Source organism: Ochotona curzoniae, unplaced genomic scaffold (assembly GCF_017591425.1).
Source record: "Ochotona curzoniae isolate NIBS_2020 unplaced genomic scaffold, NIBS_Ocur_1.0 scaffold_461, whole genome shotgun sequence".
Classification (NCBI taxonomy): domain Eukaryota; kingdom Metazoa; phylum Chordata; class Mammalia; order Lagomorpha; family Ochotonidae; genus Ochotona; species Ochotona curzoniae.
Window position 1 is genome coordinate 201,121 of NW_024467120.1, and position 7,789 is coordinate 208,909.

General features: G+C 41.1%; 1 pseudogene; it reads left to right on the forward strand.

The window, feature by feature from the left end:
* Positions 1-6,581: 6,581 nt before the first annotated feature.
* Positions 6,582-6,677, forward strand: LOC121147841 (annotated as a pseudogene).
* Positions 6,678-7,789: the final 1,112 nt, after the last annotated feature.

Genomic DNA, 7,789 nt, shown 5'->3' on the forward strand with positions numbered 1-7,789 from the left:
GCATAAATTTATCATTCTACTATTTAATTGTATCCTGACATTGCGGGCATGGACGATGCCAGACAACGCAACATCCTATTGACTAGATATGTCCAACAATTTCATTGGGAGTCCATCTTTGATTTGGAAGTAGAGATGCATTCTGCATTGTATCCTCTCATCTGGATATTACAGTCTCTATTACACAGTACTATACATTCTCTTAAATAAAAATAAGGCCACCCCTTTAAATTGCTTCATCTTATATCCTAAATATAGCTTAAAATATATACTTTCTGAACTTTTAAAATGTGCTCACCCTAAGGTACTTCTGCACTAGCTCATTCTACCTAAGCCCCTCCTTGTTAGTGGCTTTTTTCTTTATAAATCCAAGTGTTCTGTAGTTCAGGGTTGATGTGTCTTAAGGGCAGGAGCCGTTCCTCACTGCTGCCAAGAAAGGACTTGCAAAGGTTTTTCAGTGTGTGCTACTCTGTATCGCCTTACCTGAGTGCAGCAAGAAGGCACAGGGAAAGTCTCAATGTCAGGAATCTCATGGAAAAGACCATGGACTTCTCAAGGTTCTGCTTTGTGCATGTGAGAAGATGAACACACACATTTAGTAATGAATTCAAATCCAAGAGGCAATTTAATGAAGTAGAATCAACTCTTACTAATGCAGATGTGAAATTTGTCTATTTGCCTTTTTCTCTTCTAAATAAATGCTCTTTTGGGTATGTGTGTGATGATTGCCATAAACTAATGAGTCTCTCATGAATACAGAAAATACAAGACACAGATAAGAACAACTTCCACAATCAAGACAACATGTTTATTTTTTGTGAAGATTTATATATGATTATTTGAAAAGTTGAGTTACATACAGGTCGCAAAGAAAATGTGCAAGGAAATGAGAAGGTGGGAGCTGCTTTTTGTCATTCTTCCTCCACACAAAGCATGTGAAGTAATGAGTGTCGACATCAATTTTTAACGATTCCATAAATGTGCATAGAAAGGGAACCAACACACTCACTTTGCAGGGTTTTTGTCAAATCAAAATAATACCTTGAAAAGTATTAAACACACAGCTATAAATGAAGACAGGTCTTTTGTGAGAGATCACCCGTGGATTTCTGCCTGCATGGCCTATGTGGAAGGTCATAAGGGCATGGTGTGAGTCCTTGGCAATGTCGTAGCACACCAACACCTCAACCTGACCTGATCATTGATTATATAGGTGAGAACAGTGGGTTGTGTCCCAGTTTGCCTTCTCACTCTTTGGATGAACTGTGCTGGTACTTTCTTTATCCACAAATCTGAGAAAGTGTTATGGTCTTATGTTTCATGCCAGCGATGCATGGTAGATGTGACCTGCAGCATGCCTGCTACCTATACATGATGTACTGACTTGTAACAGGATGAAGGGTCCACAGAGTCATAGCTGCTTTCTAGCCAATTACACTGCCTTTGATGGGGAAGGATTGTTGGGAGATACCCTTCTGCCTTCCCTGTCTGGGGGACTATAAAAGATTGTGCTTGCTTTGCAATAAATGGACATGCTTGAGACATGCAATAAACTGCCTCCAGTAGTTCTTGCTGAGGAACACCATTGCATCATCCCTTCAGTGGCTACAGGGTTCTTCTGGTGTGAGCACCCAAGAGTCTGCTGGTTACTAATTCTGAGAGGTAGTGATCTTCATGTTCACCTTCCACAAGAGAGATCCTTGCTTTGAAAACAGGAAGGAACACTGGAATAGCTTTCTGTTGTTTTTGATTGGGTCTCCATGCTCCCACAATCCCAAAACAGGGCCCACATCCCTGTCAACACCAACTCTTCTTCTAGCTCCTCCTCCACAACAAAGACTGAACCAAGAAATTTTGGCCTCCCCACCTTTTTCAGAGTCCACACTTCCCACATGCCTTACCCCCTCCAAGATGGAGTCCAGTTCTCTTCCTCCTTGGTTTGGCCTGTTGGAATAAGTGCACTCCCAGCAGAGTCCTCACTGTTGGTGGGAGGCTTTGACCTTGTCTGTCTCTAGCCTGTCCCTGAGAGCAGGCGATGAGCTGCTGATGCAGATCAGCAGTGCCCAGTGAAATAAGCAAACAGTGACGAGTTTTGAATTTGACTGTGATGTGTCTGGGTATGACTTCTGGGCTTATCTTGCTTGAGCTTGTTGGTTCTCACTAATATTGATTTATGTTTCTGCAAAATATTTGGTTCTCCATCACAAATCCTCCAAAGAACATCCATTCCACGGACAGTCTCTTCTTTTTCTCTGAATCTATAATAACGTAAACAATAGATTTTTCTTATTTTCAGAATATTCTATGATATTAGGTTCCCTTTCTTGGTGAAAGAGACAGGAGGGGAAAGAAAGGAGGAAAGTGAAAAAAAGGAATGGGAAGAAAAGGAAAAAGAAGGGAAAGAGAAGAGAAAGAAGAGAGGAGGGAAGGAAGGAAGGAAAAATGACATTGTTCAATCAGCTAGATATTTGTGTTGTAACTCAAAGTTTACTAATTTTTCTCATTCATTTGATCTCTGTTAGTGAAACCATCGATCTTACATAGTCCATTCAAAAGTATTGGCTAATATATTTTTCATTTCTTTTTTTTAAAGTTAATTTGTTATTGGAAAGGCAGATGTACAGAGAAAAGTAGAGCAGAGACAAAGCTCTTCCATTCACTGGTTCACTCCCTAATTAACCCCACCAACTGATGCTGAGCTGATCTGAGGCCAGATGTTAGGAGATTCTTCTATGTCTCCCATGTTGATACAGGGCTCCAAGGCTTAGGGCGGCCTTCTACCAGTTTCCCAGGACTCAAGTGGGGAACAGTACGGGACGTTGAGTAGCCAAGAAGTGAGTTGGCACCCCTATGGGATCCCAGAACATGCAAGGCAAGGATTTAGCCATTAGACCATCACACTAATTTCATTTTTTTTTCAAGTCTTCTTTTTAACCTTAGGCTTTTGCTATAACTTTCTGACTCTTCTTTCAATACAAGAGTGCTAGTCCTGGGCCAAGTGTGGTGGCTTAGCAGCCAAAGTCCTCTCCTTGAACGTGCCAGAATCCCATATGGACACCAGTTCTAATCCCGGCATCCCTGCTTCCCATCCAGCTCCCTGCTTGTGGCCTGGGAAAGCAGTTGAGGATGGCCCAAAGCCTAAGGATGCTGCACCCACGTGAGAGACATGGAGGAAGTTGCTTGCTCCTGGCATGGGATAGGCACAGCATCAGCTGTTTGGGTTATTTGGGAAGTGAATCATCAGACGAAAGCTCTTCCTCTCTCTCCTCTCTCTGTATATCTGACTTTGCAATAAAAATAAAATAAATCTCAAAAGAAAGAGTGTTAGTCCCAAGTTACCGAAGCTGCAATTTTACAACAACTCTATCATCTGTGGCATCTCAGTCCCCTCAGTATTGGTGTCTATGGATGCTCTCAGGCAAATTAATATCTATTTTTTTCTTTACACACTGAATAATTTTGGATGGTACATTGAATATTTTACTACTGTATGAAGCTACTGCCTCTCCCATAAATCTGAACCCAAAGCAACATTAGGATTGGTGTTTCCCACACCCACATATGGGCTCAACTCTTCATATTAAGCATTTTACATTTAGACCTCATGCTTTTCTCAGTGGTGTGGACAAAATTGCAGGGGCATTGTAACCTTTCTGAAATAAAGAAGAATATTTAAAGATCGAAACTCACAATGGGGAAACTGAGGCAACACTAACATTTCAAATTCTGGATGTTGTGGGACAGAAAAATCATGGTTCTTCTAAAGAATTCCCAGATGGAAGTGTGGGCTGACGTAGCACAGCTGCCCAGGACAGAACTGATGAGTCTCTTCATGCACTTGAAGATAAACAGCTGTTTCATGCTCATGTAAGAAACCTGTCATAAGTGAGGCAAGCAAGCTGACCACTACACCATGGAAATGACACCAGATGACTTATCCCCATATTCCGTTCATGTAGGGTACCTCATGTAGCAGCGCAAAAGGAAGACATGTAATAAAATGAAGCAAAAGGAAATGAAAGAAAATAAAATGAAATAAACCCATGAAGAATAAGAGACGGAAGCTGAGATGGATAAATAGCACCCACATCCACTGAAGAGTTATTTGAAGGAACATGCCTGCTTGCAGGAGGACCTTAGGAAAGAAACACCTCTTTGCTTTTATATAATGATGCACTTACTAGGTTTCTGTGCCTGTGTGTGTGTGCCTCGGGTTGCATCTACAAGGTTAAGGTATGTGAGTGGGCAAGTATAATGTAGGCACTGGGCACCAGTACAGGTAAAGTACACTTGGAAGGAAATAATGAAAAAACCTGCACACTTGCTGTTATATTTGTGGGAATGCTGCAACAACTAAAGACCACAAACAAAATTTGACAATAATAGCTTAAATAATCAGAGTAACAGTTTAGGAAAAGGTTTTGAATTTTTAGTGTTAAAGAGCTTGGAAATGGAAAATGGCATTGTAGGCAAAAGAAGAACTTTAGAAATATATAGAAGGATTCCTATTTGTTCACACGTATTACTGTAATCTTCTGAGGTGACCTGTGGAATCTTTCAACATCTGCAATCCCTCACCAGGTTCCTGGTGCAGGAAGCATCCTCCATACATTTCCTAGACCTGCCAAGAGGTGAACCTGCAACAAGAAGAAGGTTCTAGAGAGCTGTGCTGGATAGACTCACGTTTTTTGTTGAGAATGTGGGTGCAGGGCCCAGCCTGGTAGCCTAGCAGCTAAACTCCTCACCTTGGAAGCTCCAGGTTCCCATATGGGTAATTGTTTTAATTCTGGAAACCCTACTTCCCATCCAGCTCCCTGCTTATAGCCTGAGGAAGCAGTCCAGGACAGCCCAAATCCTTAGGACCCTGCACCCATGTGAGACACCGAGAAGAGGCTCCTGACTCCTTGCTTTGCATCAGCTCAGCTTTGGAAGTTTAGGTCACTTGGGGAGTGAATCAACAGACAGAAGAATTTCCTCTCTGTCTCTTCTCTCTGTATATCTAATTTTCTAATATATATATATATTATATATATATAAATATATATATATTTACCAAAAAGGCAAGAAAGTATGGGTGCAAAGATTTTAAGAACAAGTCTGGACCTATGTGGTATGCATATGATTGTGAATTAATGTGTGATTAATGGAGCAATAACTGCAAGAATTTGTTAGAAGAATAACAGAATGGATGCATGAACTAGAGTGGGGAAAGCCATGCTGAAGCAATGTATAATATAAAAGAAGAGCAGATGTTTATATACATTTATATACAGAAGAAATCTTATCATTTAAAAATTTTCAGTGTTCAATTTCCTGTCATGATGTACATTTACAATGTTGTCCAACTGTCACTGCTATCCATTCCCAGGACTTTGTCATTATTCTGAACAGAAGCTCCGTATGCATCCAAAGCTGACTGCACATTCCCCTCTCCCTTCTGTGTCCCTAAGCTCTATTCTATGTTTCCCTCCATGTATTTTTCTGTTCTAGATGCTTAGTGAGATCATTAACAAGGTTTTCAAGATAGGGAAAAATAGATTTTAGCATTTTGATTGACTTCTTATAAAAAAGTCCTAATTTCTCTAAGGTTCATGCATCTGTGAAATGGATTTAAATGTCATCATATTAGCTGATAAACTAGATCAAATACCTTACATAACAATTATTGCAATTTTTCCAAATTTTTTGAGATTTATTTGGTTTCATTTGAATGACAGAGAAAAGTAGTGGAAACACAGACATCTTCCATGCAAGAAATAGAGAGAGAAGCTCTTCCATCCACTCGTTCACTTGCATTTGGTTTCAAAGTCCAAAGCTGAGCCTGTCTGGGGCCAGGAGCCATTAGCTTCTTCCAGTTCTCCCACATGGGTGCAGGATCCTAAGGCTTTGAGCTTTTCTCTGCTGATTTACCAGGTCTTAGTTTTTAAGATTTACTTTATTTTTATTGCAAGTCAAATATACAGAGAGAAAATTCACTCCCCAAGTGACTGCAAGGGTTAGTGCTGTGCCAATCCAAATCCAGGAGCCAAGAACTTCCTCCATGTCTCCCATGCAGGTACATGAACCCACAGTGTTGTGTTGCCCTCAACTGATTTCCCATTCTACAAGCAGGGATGTGAAGTGGGGCTGCCAGGATTAGATCCAGCACCCATATGGGATTCTGGCATGTTCAAGGAGAGGACTTTAGCTGCTAGGCTTCTGTGCTGGGCCCATATGTGGTCACCTTTAAGGAGATAGCTGCTGCCATCTAAGGAGACATTTGCAGGCAGTTCTGTTGCTTCCACTTATAGGAATTAAGCACACCAATGGAAGAACTAAACAAAAATATAAGTATCAGGATATTCCAGAAACAATAGGTTCTTGCCAGCATTCCAGTAGTGGGTACATACCTAAATTTTTGGTTTCTTTTTTTTTTTAAGATTTAATTATTTTTATCTAAAAGGATGGTTTTCAGAGCAAAGGAGAAACAGGTCTTCTATATACAGGTTTGCTCCTCAAATAGTCAGAGCTTAGCTGAGCTGTGCATGAGTTTTCTCTGGGTCATCCACATGAGTACAGGGGCCCAAGGACATAGGCATTTCTTGCTTCAACAGCACATATACCAAAATTGAATCAATAGAGAGAAGATTAGCATGGCCCCCATGTAAGAATGACACCCAAAGAATTAGGGCATCCTGGGAGCTGGATTGGAAGTGGAGCCTCTTTAACACTATCAGGTGCATATATGGGATGCATGTGCTTGATAGATGGAGAATCAGCCCAATGAACACCACCAATACCCGGATCTTCATTTTACTCTTTTTAAATCACTCAAAAAACTGCTACTCCAACTCCTTCTCCTGCAGACTTACCAAAATTTATCAAGTTTCAATCATGGTTCTTTAACTGGCCTATAGGAGACCCCTTTCCCTCATCCACAGCCTGATTTTCCAACAACCTAGCAGTCACTGATTCATCTCCAAATTTATTGTGTTTAGGTGAACATCACATCCTCTCCTATCTCAGAAAAACAAATAAGGAGACTGGTAGGAATCTTATAACTCACAATCAAATAAGATAGCATGCACACACTATTGTCACAAACAAGGCATTGGGAAAGATCCATGACTATTTTGAAAGGCTATCAGAAGGTCTATAGTGTCAGTATCCAGTGACTTGGACCTAAGTGCCAGAATGTAGATGCCTTATGAAACCTGGGCAAAGAAAAGAAAAATCTGAGAAAGAGGTCAACAGCAGTAGGCAGGTATCTGGAAAACCACCGCAATTTGGCCATGGCAAAGCAAAACGTGATAAATGTCTCATTAAATTAAGGTGTAGGCCCTCCAGCATAATCAAGTTATGAGTTTAATGTGGAAACAATCCATTCTCATGTCCTCATGAGAATTCTTGGTGTCTGGGAGGCCTGTCTCTGGTTCCTGCTCCTCCTTTTAGGGTGCATTTCCAGATTTGGATCCTCCTCCTCACCTTGGAGATCCTCCTCTTCCTGTCCTCAGTTGGTCCCTGGCTCCATCTTCTGGTCTGCTCCTCTTGAGCCATGCTGTTTGGCCTGGATTTCTTTGGCTCTGTGTGGGCCACCTGGATGAGTAACTAAAGGGAAGGACATGGATCCTGAGCCGGGAAGATGACCTTTCTCTCATGAACATCCTGCTCATGTCCATCCTCCTACAGGGACTCTGTTACACCTTTCACACATGTGACATGATCAACTAGGAAGTCACAAAATGACAATTGCACAATTACCATTATCATTCAGGCCATAAATCAATGCATTAATAAAAAGGCATTGCAA